We start from the raw sequence: 12,811 nt of genomic DNA on the forward strand, positions 1-12,811 counted from the left end.
AAATCCCCCGAAAAAGTAAACCAAAAATTGTCAGTAATTTGTTATTTCACTTAGTTTTGTGTCCCTTAGAATAGAAGCAAGAATAATCACAGCAAAAAAGACCTTAAACAATACAAAAAGAATGAAAGGTGAAAAAAATTATGAAAAGTCCCAAAATTAAAGTTTTTTTAGAAGTTCCAAAACCTGACTCAACCACATTCCATCCGAGCTCCTGAAGGACAGGTTCAATCAGAGAGATGATTTGGCACAAATCAGTGGCACCTGTAAACTCGCAATGGTCTTAACGAAAATAATTGCATCATAATTTATGGTATTATGGTAAGCTATTTGCTCTTATATTGTGCTCTTATATATGATTTTATTTATTTTTTGTCAATTTAACAACTAATTTGCTGTATATATATATATATATATATATATATATATATTCAATAATTGGTTTTTCATGGTAATACGTATGCTTGAGACATCCAAGACAATGAAGCTATCATAATCCCATCATCGAATTTATTCATTCAGAGTAGATATTTCCCAGACTAAGGTCCCAGACCGAAAGTTGATATGTCCAGACTGAAATGAACGCACGAGGGGGGTGTCGTGCGTTCAAAATTACACGGTCTGGAAACATGAATGATCGCACAATAGTCTGGACATATGTATCTTTGAACGCATGATAGTCTGGACATATGTATCTTTGAACGCACGATAGTCTGGACATATATATCTTTGAACGCACGATAGTCTGGACATAGGCAAATTTGAACGCACGATAGTCTGGACATAGGCAAATTTGAACGCACGATAGTCTGGACATAGGCAAATTTGAATGCACGATACTCTGGACATAGGCAAATTGGAACGCACGATAGTCTGGAAATAGGCAAATTTGAACGCACGATAGTCTGAACACAGGCAAATTTGAACGCACGATAGTCTGGACATAGGCAAATTTGAACGCACGATAGTCTGGACATAGGCAAATTTGAACGCACGATAGTCTGGACATAGGCAAATTTGAACGCACGATAGTCTGGACATGGGCAACTTTGAACGCACGAAAGTCTTAACAAACTGACCCTGGAGCGCACTAAAATTTTTTGAATGAAACCAAAAATCCCAAAAACTGATGAGTGCATGTTCGACAGGAAATGGGGATTTTTTAACGCACTTTGAACGCACGAAAAATTTTGAACCCACGAAAGTCTGGACATAGGCATTTTCCGTCTGGGAGGGTATGGACATGGACAATTTCCGTCTGGGACAGTTCGGACATACCAACTTTCCGTCGGGGACCTCAACCTGGGTTGACCTGTGAACAGCAAACAATGATTAATTTCAAACATTGAACGAGCGAACCAGAAATTATGAAAATTAATGTCATATATGTTATTCTTTGTTGTCTGTTTTAACTAATCTCTTTGCTTAGCGTAAAAATAGTGACACTAGAGCTATTAGAAACTGTAATAATTGCAATTAGTTTTTAAATCAACCAGTGATTAGATAACTAAAATTTGTTTTTTTTCTGTTTTCTGAAAGATCGTTAAGACGGAAAAGTGGAAAACTATTTGAGCTGTTTCAGATTAAATGTCAGCTGATATACTGATTGAAGGCATTTAATTTTCAGTTGCATTTTGAACATACTTTATTAACACCGATACTTACTTTCAACCAGTAAGAAATGCAGCCCTTCAGACAACCGAGCGACTGGGCATTTCAAAAATATACCCTAGCTCAAAACTAATGCCAAATTTGTAAAAATTTGCACATTATCTCTTCACAAGATCAAATTTGCAGAATTTTGCAAATTAATGTTGAGTGTGCAAAAATTTGCAAACGATGGGCCCAGTTCGTTCCGGTCGAGCTCTGCTTAATTTATCAATGTGGGATATTTTCCTAACCATTTCTCAGAGAGTGCTTAGTTTAATTGAAGAATGTTCAAAGTACATCTTCTAAACGATTTGTGTGGTTAAATCACCCTACAAGGCCAAATGCGAACTATAAGAGACACAATTATTCAGACCTATTTGCAAATATTTGTAAAAATTAATGCATTTTTTTTTACAAAATTTGCAAATTTCTTTATAAATAATTGCAAATTTGACATTAAGTTAAAACTAGGGTAGTTCGCCAATGGAACATAGGGATGAATCAGACCGGCACAAGCCTCGAAACCCAAGTTTTCTGAGCTTTCTGATTCTTGAGCAAAAACAACTACCTTTATTGGCAAAAATAGTTGGTTTAAGCGTCATAAGCCATATGAATAAATGATTATTATAAGAAAATATTCCAAAAAAATGACGTCTAATTTTTTTAAGTAAAAAGATTAAGAAGGATTGGGGGGCCTGAAAAGTAACGGCAACAAATGTATAAAGATTTTCTTCTGCAAAATTAGAAATATGACATTGAGATTAGTTTCTAAAGTTTTATGTTCTTAATTATCACCAATTTTAATCTGATCCAAAGGCCCACTGATTTGAAGTTTTAAAGTAGATTCTTTTTTTCTCAGGTAATTGTGGTCATACACAATTTTTTAACTTTGTTGCGTAATTTTGTTTTCATCACCACTTGAAACTTCATATTGATAGAGGTGTTTTAATAGAAGAAAAAAATTTAATTGAAGATCAATTATTTAAATATTTGGTTTTTTCAAAGTTTTGTTGATTTTTCTACCGTGTCTTTGTATCAATATTCACTAGTTACGAACAGCTTTTTCTCAAAACTCTACTTCATCCATAAATTGTCAACGATAAAAGTATGTTTTGTTAAATCTAACTCTCTTTTCTCTCTCTCTCACACACACTCTATCTCCCTCTCCGAATATTGTTGCTCTCTAAATGATATTAGAGATTACATAGTTACATATTTTGCGTTTGCATTTCTTTCAGTTGTTATAGATCTCAAGTCAATGGCTGGTGACTGCTGTATTTGATGCATATCTCAAGCATAAAGCAGGCGTGTTTTTGTTGCAGTCTCTGTCTGTTATGTTGCCACGCTCTTTTGCTTACTGCCGTAAGTTGCCAAGTTGCCGTGAAACGTGGCCGCTACTTCCTGATCCGGTTTTCGTTACTGTTCATTGTCTGTCCAAATTCTAACTTAAAATGGCTACGGTATTTTTACCTTGTCAAAAAGAGACTGTTTTGGTAAAAGCTTGGTCTGCTGCATTCGTTCAGGATTTATATCCAAATTGCGTTATGTAAACAATCGTGTCATTGATGTCCTAGGTTTGTCCTGGAACCTGTTTCACTATTTTAGCAAGTACGTTGTTGTCGCTTGAGGAAAATTTTGTGTCATTGCGGAAATATTTTGTCTAAATGAGTGCTTCTTCTCCGAGCATGTGCTTAATGCAATGTGCCTGATTAACGGCTTTCTCCCAAAAAATTTTCAAGAGGTCCATTTAAACAGTTTTCAAAAGTGACTGCGTGACTTCTATCAATGCCTTCTGGTTGTCAAGAAAGCGAATATTGAATTACATAAACGGATAATGAAGTCATACTGACATCCTGGATGTCCGGAATCACTATGGGGGCGTTTTTGCCCCCATAAAACATCTCTAACCTAACTGCACCCCGTATAATTTTTTTTTCTCAGGCCGTCTTTCGAGGGCAAATCTGCCATCGTTAGTCGGTTTAAGTTTTTTTGTTAGGGAGTATTTGAATCAGAAAAAAAACCTTTCGTGCTATAAACTGTGACTGAATAGATTGAAAATGCTAAGCGAATAATGTTGTATTCACCGAGTTTTAAATCACTCTCAAATTGATTTTTGTTCACTTTAATAGGGTGATTTCATTGTATATAGGACAAAGAGGCTCGTTAATGTGCGTTTGCACATGATGTTACTACCCAAGCTCATCTACATTTTTGACTTAATTTTCAACAGCATGAACAGATAACAAAAATAGATGTTTGAGTTTAAAAAAATTGTTACATAACCAAACTACTAATTGAATTCAAAATGCCATGCCTCATGGCAGCGCTAACGAGATCTGCCATTTAAAAAACTACGAGAGAAAACAACAAACAACAAAACAAGCAAAAACAAAAATTTCACGGCAGAAAACCAATATCTAAACTTAAAAGCAAATGGTAACAACGTCAAATTGCAATCAGATAAAACCTTAACTTAGTTTTTCCTAAATATACAGCCGATGGACGTTTTCCTTAGTGGGACTAGGTAACAAGTCGACAAAGAGAAGAAAAAATGACTCTAAAATCAAAAGTAAATCAACATTTTTTAAACCAAATAATTTCAAAAGTCTGAAAAACCTTTAACTTATAACGAAATATCTCTTGATTAAAAAGTCATTAGGAATGCAATGGGACCTGTCTTTTGTTATAAGAAGCCATAGTAAGGGACTAAAGATGCAGAAAATCTCAAAATATTAAGAACAATTTGCAAAAAATTATTGAAGCCATTAAAATCACTAGCTATTATCTGAACATTATATATTTTTATTTCAGTTTTGATTTATAGTAATTCAGCTTAAGGTATACTGAAATAATAAGTAAGTTCATTTAGGCCACATTTGAAAATCATTGGGATCTCTTATTACCTGAATGTGCTAAAAAGAAGAGAAAAAGAAATAAAATACACCACTCACAAAGTATCGAAGCCATTAGAGAATGGACTTTTCATTTGAAACTTTTTCAATTTTCCTTTACTATTTTACAAAATTGTTTTATAACAGAAATGTGTTGTTTTAATTGTTACAAAATGGCTTGAAAAACAACAAATATAAACAATTTTATTAAAACCCATAGTATCAAAGCCATTAAGTTCAATAGCTTTCAACGGAATTAAGTGAACACGCTACGTTCTGCGTCAATAGGAAATAAAATTTTTCATTCATATTTCATCAATAACTCATCATAATAAATCGTTTGGCAATGAAAAGTACATTAAAATCACGAAAATTTTGAGAAAAACCTGTAGTATTAACGACAAAAATTCAATAGCTTCCAATGGAAGCGATTAAATGAGTAAATCGATACATCGATGTGACAACAAAAAACTTTGTCATTCAAATTTCAATAAAAAGGCATTACAACATGTCATTGACTATGAGAACAACAACAAATACAGGCAAAAAGCCAAAACTCAGTAGAAAAGTGCGAAAAAAAGTGTCGAAGCCATTTAAACAATAAGCTTTTCTCTGAAAATGTTCCATTGAACATCTTCTCTAAGCCAATGGAATCTATCAAATTTAAGATATTTTAAAAGATTTCAAAATGAACCAAAGTTACGAAAAAAATATCCAAAAATTAAAGAAAAATTATGAAAACTCGTGCATCTAAGTCAAAAAAGCAATAGTTAGAAGATGAAACCACTAACTAGATAAATTCTTGATAAAATAGGAACGAGAGTGTTCTTTCATAACTGAGACTGACTTACAATTCATGGAAATAAGTTCAAGATTAATTAATGTTAAAAAAATATTACCAAATGAATATTAAAAGACTTAACAGTCATTGAAAGCATTAGCTTCAACGGAAGGCAATTTAAATGGTAAGCTATGCCACGATGTGAGCAAAAGGATGTTTTCAATGCATGGGTAATCATTAAAACATCACAAAGTCTTATGACTATGAAAACAACAATAAAAACACGCAAAAACAAAAAATTCTGTAGGAATGTGCCAGAAGAAAGTGTCTAAGCTATCTAAAACACAAGGTGTTCTCTGAAAACTTTAGCTATGATCCCCTGAATTGTTTTTCTAAGCCAATGGAAGCAATTAATCTTAGGGTAACAGGATAAGATTTCAAAAGAGACCAATAACACGAGATTTCCTAAAAAAAATGAAAACTTGTTGAATTGAAGTCATATAACCGATAGATAGAAGATAAAACCGCCAACTGGATAAAATTTCGTTGAAGTAGAAAGGGAAATGGTTCTGTTATTACTAAGACTGACTAACAGTTCAAAAAAATAAGCTTAATATTGATTTATGTTCAAAAAAAAACAAAAAAAATTTTTTTAAAGGTCTTAATAGTCATTAAATTCATTAGTTTTCAACGGAAGTCAATAAACGCGCTCAATTATGCCTCGATGAGAGGACAAGGATAATTGTCATACATAAATAATCCGTAAAACATCACAATAATCCTTATGACTATGAAAACTACAGCAAATACAGGCAAAAACAAAGAAAATCTGTAGAAAAAAGTGAGAACAAAGTGTTGAAGCCATTTAAGCCACAAGTTTTTATCGCTGAAAAAATTATCTCTGACCCTTTGAAGGCCTGCGTTGAAACCATGTAGCCATCAAAATTAGGATAAACTGATAAGATTTCAAAAGGAACCAATAATACGAAATGTCCATAAATTAAATAAACATTTTTTTGAAATCTTGTGGCATTGAAGTGATATCACGAATAGTTAGAAGATAGAAACATAATAATTTTGGTTGCAGCACGAAAAAAAGAAGTCTTGTTATTACAGAGACCGACTTACAGTTCATAAAAACTCGTTTTTGATTGGTTAATATTAAAAAAATTTTGAAAATGTCCCTTAGCTGACCACTCAAGCCTGACCACACAAATTTTTAATTAAAGTTACGGAAACTGATATACGAATCCAAAAAAAACAGGAGCAATTCCTTGGAAACGAATTTTTGCTCGTTGGGCTTCATTTGATGGTAAATGAGGTGTGTCATTAACGGAAACTCGGCATGAAAAGTGATTAGTCTCTAGTTGACTTGAAAAAAGAAACAAAAAAATATGCAAAATTTTCTAAAAAGAGCTCTCAAATAGAATTCGATTTTTTTACAGTAAACTTCCCTGTGAGACCAGAACTAGTCTTTTTATCGCCTTTCGTCTATTAGGAACGCAAAATTGATTTATTTTGTGGCGTGAAATGAAATTTTGAATTAAAACTTCATAGGAAAAAATATTAATTCGAACAAAAATTTCGGTAAAAGTGAACAAAAGTGAACCAAATATCCCGTGTTCACAAGAAACTTAGAACACCTCGATAACTCCTCGAAAAAAAAAATGAAATTCAAGAAAACTTTTTAATTTCGAATTCTACTTTGGATGAATTTTCTAATGATACCACTCACATTTCTCTAAGATGAATATATCGATCGCGAAAAATTGTCTGAACAAAAAAAAACCTAATTGAGTATATAGTTCCTCCCCCCACAAGTGGAGTCGGAACAGTTATATATTTTTTAATTACCAATTATTTTTTCTCTCATTTCTGCCATAGTAAAATTTTTGCTCAATGTAATCGCGGAAAACAGTGACAGTTGCAATTATACATATGGAATCATGAATCAAATTTAATTTTGGGAGTGAGATTTCAGTGCTCGAAAATAATGTTGCCTTTTTAAACAACTTGTTTTCCCGGCTGTTAAAAAATTTAAATGATGTATTTTGATCAAAGATATCGTGCAAAGTTTTTCTTTTATTAAACAGGTGCAGGTGAAGAAATTAATAAGACTGGTACCCCTAATTTTGTATTTAGATCGGAAACCTAAAGAACTTTTTCAACTTTTCTTCGTTTTCATATCTAATCAGTGAGCTGTTTTTTGTCGCTGAATTATTGTCGAAGAACTTTTGTGTTAATCCACACGGTTTAATTTCATGCGTCACTGACTATTTCAGAGATTTCTTTTCCGAGCAAAAAAACCGATGAATGTTTATTTTTATTTGGTTCAAATATAAAGCTCTTTCAGATTTCAAACGTTTGTTTACATTCTAGACACTCATTTTGATCACGCTTTCAAGTCCCAAAATTTGACGACTATTTCTTTGCGATTTTTAAATTTCGATGTTCCATTTATCGCCATAATTTTTATACTCAGCCAAAATTTGAAATCGAATCTGATAGAAAATTCGAAAGCTTGATGACAAATGTCAGTCAATTTTGTGGAGAGTTAAAAACAATTGACCGAATTGAATGTGTGATAATATTTATAATTATGAAAAAATTAAAATTGCAAAACTAAAGTCAAAATATTAGCCTGATATTAATTAACCTTAATTTTTTTTTATCATTTTATCTTTTTTTTATTAGCTTTGGGCCGAGATATGAGCGCGGGCAATTATAAAAGATATTTTTTCCGCAAAAAATGTCTTTTTATCAGCTTGTGCCAGTTCATTTCCTTACAAAATTTTCCCTGCTTGAAGTAATTTCCTCAATCCGAAATGCCCTAAAATGAACAACTATATCTCGGTATACGTTTGTGTTTGAGTCAAAAGTTAAATTTTATCTCTTAATGTTATCTTGGAGTTTTAGCCACGAGATTTGCATTCTTCACATTATAACCGTTTTTCACGATATTATTCCAGATTTTTTTGTGCCAGGAAGACGGTTTTTGGGTCAAATGAGGTCATATGGCACCTTATGTCTGGCAATTTCTACGTTATTCCATCAATTCAGGCTGGTTAAGACCCTTAAAGAGGTCACGTTTTATAAAAACAACTGTTTTTTGTCGAGTTTAAAATGAACTTTAGCTGGAGTTCTATATACTACGAGACAAAGTTCTGTAGGCAGTTTTCTGTAACTTACAATTGCTGTCCTGTACTTTTAACTAGGCTTAATTTTTCCATTTTCTGCTGGAAAAATTACAAAAAAATTGACAATGAAACTACTGTTTGTGACTTTGATTGTGTTGCTTTCCTTTACAACTAACATACCTCAAGTTGTTTCGGTAAGAAATTCACTCTTAAGCAACTTATTTCTTTTCAGGTTGTATATATACTCAGTAAAACTGTGCAGAGTTTGATTAGGGCTCAAATTATTATTTACTATATTTTATGAGAATATATATATATATATATATATATATATATATATATGTATATATATTTATATATACATATAAATGATGTTTTCTATGACTACTTGCTGATTGAAACTTCACATTTTTGCTTACAATCATTTTTTTCATCTCAAATATAAATTACGCGTTCAATAACAATAATTTTAAAAGGAAGTTTTTGGTCGAATGAAATTTTGGGGTCTCTAAACAGTGAAAAAATAATACTGATCCTAATAAGGAGACTAAAGTGGTATTTAGTGAATAATTATTTGTATTTCTTTTTAATTTCATGCCTCAAAACTTTTTACGCAAGAACCTACGCAAGAAAATTTTTTAAACAAAACTAGTTCCAGATTTTGATCACGTACATCACTTGCGCGTAGTATACCTGGAAGCATTCAGTGGTCTTTAAGTAAACCAAGGCTGCTTGGTATTGTGCTTTCGGACATGATGTTACCACCCAACTCATTCATTTTTTTTGGTGAATTGAAGATCAAACTAAGAAGTGAAAGGAAACTCAAATTGGAAAAAAGTACTTCATGCTTTGTGATAAAAAACTTTAAAAAAAAACAGAATTAAAAATACAAACGTGCATATTAGTATTAGAGATACTTGTGAGGTTAAATTTTTCTTTTAGATTGAACAAAAAAGCAACTGAGTCAAAACAGCGAGTTGAAAACAGAAAAAAGTTGCAAATTTTTTTTAAATCAAATGAAAAACTACTTTTTTAGCAAACAACTAAAATCAAATTTAACTCATATCTATTAGGTGTCATAATCCTATAATTATTGAGTTACCTTAAATTAATTACAATGAAAATTAGTCACCGAAAATTGTTTGAATTGTACGTCAGGAGTTGTCCTGCTATGTTTTTTTAAAGATTTCTTCACACATTTTCATGATTGTTTAAGTCAAATTGGAGTAGTGATTTTGGTCACGCCGAAACAAGAAGTGGAGGGAATAAGTGAGTGGTTTTGGGCGTGAATATTTTTTGCTGTCATTTTAAAGTAGAGTGAAAAAAAAGGTGTTTGAACAAGAATTCGCTTTCCCGCTAGTGGTTTTTTTGTTCACATGCGGCCAATTCACTTTGGTTTTTTTTGTTTTTTTTGGACCGTATATTTTTCTAAATGGTTTTCCCATTCTATTCTTTGTTCATTTTCAGCCTAGTTTCTTGTTTGAACCAAATGTCCAATTCTCGCTAGGTTTTTTGTTCACATGCGGCATTTTGACATTGATTGTCTTTTTTTACTTTTTATCAGATTCTTTTAGAAACGGTTTTCCCAATTCACTCATAGTCCGTTCTAGGTCCAGTTTTTTGTCTAGTGAATGAAAATTTTTTGAGTTGTACGTCAGGACTTGTACTGGTATGTTTTATTATTCTGCTAAATAAGGGCCAATAGAAACTTCATTATTCTCGTGTTGTAGAAGAGTGTTTTCGAAAAAGTACCTAGGATTAGATCATTTTTCTGGAGAGAAATTTAAGCTGGTTCAACTTCTTAAACTGCGGTCTTGTTGATTTTTTAACTGAACATTACTTCAAATTACCAAAAAGAAAGAAGAGAAACATTTTTCTGCTCAAATTGAGTCCTACTTGCTTTTTAGCAGCTACTTACATTCGATTTTTTTTGCTGAGTTGTAATCTTCGCAGCGGCTTTAGCTACCCAATAATCAATACTGCTAATATCAATCTGGTGGCTTCATTTTGCACAAAAAGTATTTAGCATGACCTCTCAATTTATATTACTAATAGTCAAAGCAATTTGCATTTTGGTCATATTCATGTGTTAAGTTTTTTAAACGTCGAATAGTTAGTTTTCAATTTTCATGAACTTGAAAGTTGAATGACTTCCTTGTAAGAACTTTGGGGTCTTTCCGATGGTAGCCCCCCCCCCCCCCCCCCCAGCATAGTGGGGGTCTTTCCGATGGTAGCCACCCCCCCCCCCCCCCCTCCCAGCATAGTGGTCAGATAGCCCCTCAAATCATGGTCAACATACCATAATGGGGGCTATAATTTCGGGGGAGGGAAGGATTTAATGAGAAAATCCCGAACTTTTTAAGAGCTACAAATTGAAAGGTCAAAGCGTAACAACCTTCAAATTTGTGCCAAAAAATTATAAGGAGATACCGCGCCTCGAAACATAGTTTTAAAAATGTATCAACTCATCATGAAACTTAAGCACAGTTCCATATGAATCAAACCCAAATTAGAACGAAACATTCATGCGTCAAAAGCTATAAAAAGGAGAAGAACAGTTACTGTTATCTTCTGGTTTCGGTTTTTTTTTGCTACTGTGAACATGTGTGAACCTAATCAACGTATATGCCTTGATTAATCAAAAAACGCTTATCAAATTAAAAATGCAAAGTTTTTTCTTTGACTTTGCCAACATCTCGACTTAAACTTAACCTGATTTTTTGCTGCTCGATTTTACTCGACTATAACTCGACCGAAATTCGATGCTCGACTTATCATCGACCCGAATCATCAGTCGAAGAAAAATATATTTTTTTGGTTCTGTTCCGTTTTTGCCTCCCTAGTTTGTACTGGGGAGGCACAAACAGAACAGATCTGTGCAAACCCGGGCCGTAACAATTCAGGCGTCATTTCATAGTAAATCATTACGTAAAAGTATGGCAGGCACGTGCGCTGGGGGGAGAGCTAGGAGAGGTTGTAAATAATATGCACCCACTAAGATTGGGTTAGGGGCACAAAGGGAAAGTAAGCAAGCATTCTTCTTATGCAAAGATAGAGGAAGTGATTTCCCCGTTATTATTGGGGAAATCTTCGGCCCGGGATTAATTGCATTTTTGTTTATTTTCATGATATCCGCAGACTGCAAATTGGCTGGTCAGTTATCCAAGACTGCAAATTTACTCTGTTCAGAATAAAACTAAGAATGCAATTTTTGACTGGCCAGAGTATATTTATAGAAGCATATTTTTTGTCTGAATTTTTCTCTGCGCAGGTTAAAAAGTGACATGATAATAATATGACCACCCGGGTCGAGGTGTCACAGCTAAATATTGCTAAAAGATGTAAGATTTGCGGTGAATTTGATTTTAAAATGTAAGATTTGCGCTCAATGCGATGAATGCGGTGAAAAGAAACTTTTAAGCGGTAAAAAATGAAAAACATTTCACCGCTTAAGCGGTGAAAGAAAATTTATCAGCGCTACCAGCAGAATGCGGTGAAAAAACAATTCACCGCTACCCTCAGAATGCGGGGAAATTTTCACCTCTAAAATCGCCAATCTTACAAAAATTCACCGCTTTCAACGTATTCAACGCCAAAAGATGCGGGCGCTTTGTGGTGAAAAAAGTTTTTTCACCGCTATTCGCCGCTAATCTTACATCATTTTTCGACCAAACCTCGAACCAGGAAGTGTAAAAATACAGAATTGAAATATCATGATTCGGTACTGGTTAACTCTAATGTACTCCGGGTGATGAAGTTTAGGCATGCATCATTGACTACCATGAATGTGCTACCGCGGATGAAACATGTTGCTCTCTGGGGTTCGTGTGCAAGATGATTGGATATTCAGACGCAGACGACGACCCAAAGACGAAATTGAACGAGACATTTGGCTGCTTTCCATGAAACCCCGTCAATAGTAAACAGCACAACAACTATATTCCCACTGTTCCATTTCGTAACAACAATCAAATGAAAAGAGACATTAGCTGATTAAAATTGTGTGTGTGATCTGGTTATGGTAAAAAAATGAAGGCTTTTTGAAAATTATCAATTAACTCCTTCAATTTGTACTAAGATGGAGACAAAAAGTTGTGGCTGGTTATCGCACCCAAGCGCGCCCACAAGCCCGCTAGTTAGAAATTCGCTTTACCATTTCGGCTAACTGACGTCTTCAGAATTATTGTGCTCTATCTGTTGACGTCTCGTCCAATAAACGCACCAAAATATACAATTTTCAACAAATCCGATTGAGAAAGATACTTTACCGAATGCGTTCAATGGAACTAATTTCGACATAGCATAATTCTATATGATAAAATCTAATACGTTTGTCAGCTGCTCGTGGAATTTGA

At 33.5% G+C, this 12,811-nt stretch overlaps 1 long non-coding RNA gene across 1 annotated transcript; it reads left to right on the top strand.

Moving 5' to 3' along the window:
• The first annotated feature begins 8,461 nt into the window (after positions 1 to 8,461).
• LOC142346018 (uncharacterized) lies at positions 8,462 to 12,529 on the top strand. The gene is made up of 2 exons (XR_012759376.1): positions 8,462 to 8,650; positions 12,219 to 12,529. It is a non-coding gene; the product is annotated as an uncharacterized LOC142346018 (long non-coding RNA).
• The last annotated feature ends 282 nt before the right edge of the window (positions 12,530 to 12,811 follow it).

This window comes from Convolutriloba macropyga, chromosome 9, assembly GCF_964194025.1.
Source record: "Convolutriloba macropyga chromosome 9, txConMacr16.3, whole genome shotgun sequence".
Lineage (NCBI taxonomy): Eukaryota > Metazoa > Xenacoelomorpha > Acoela > Convolutidae > Convolutriloba > Convolutriloba macropyga.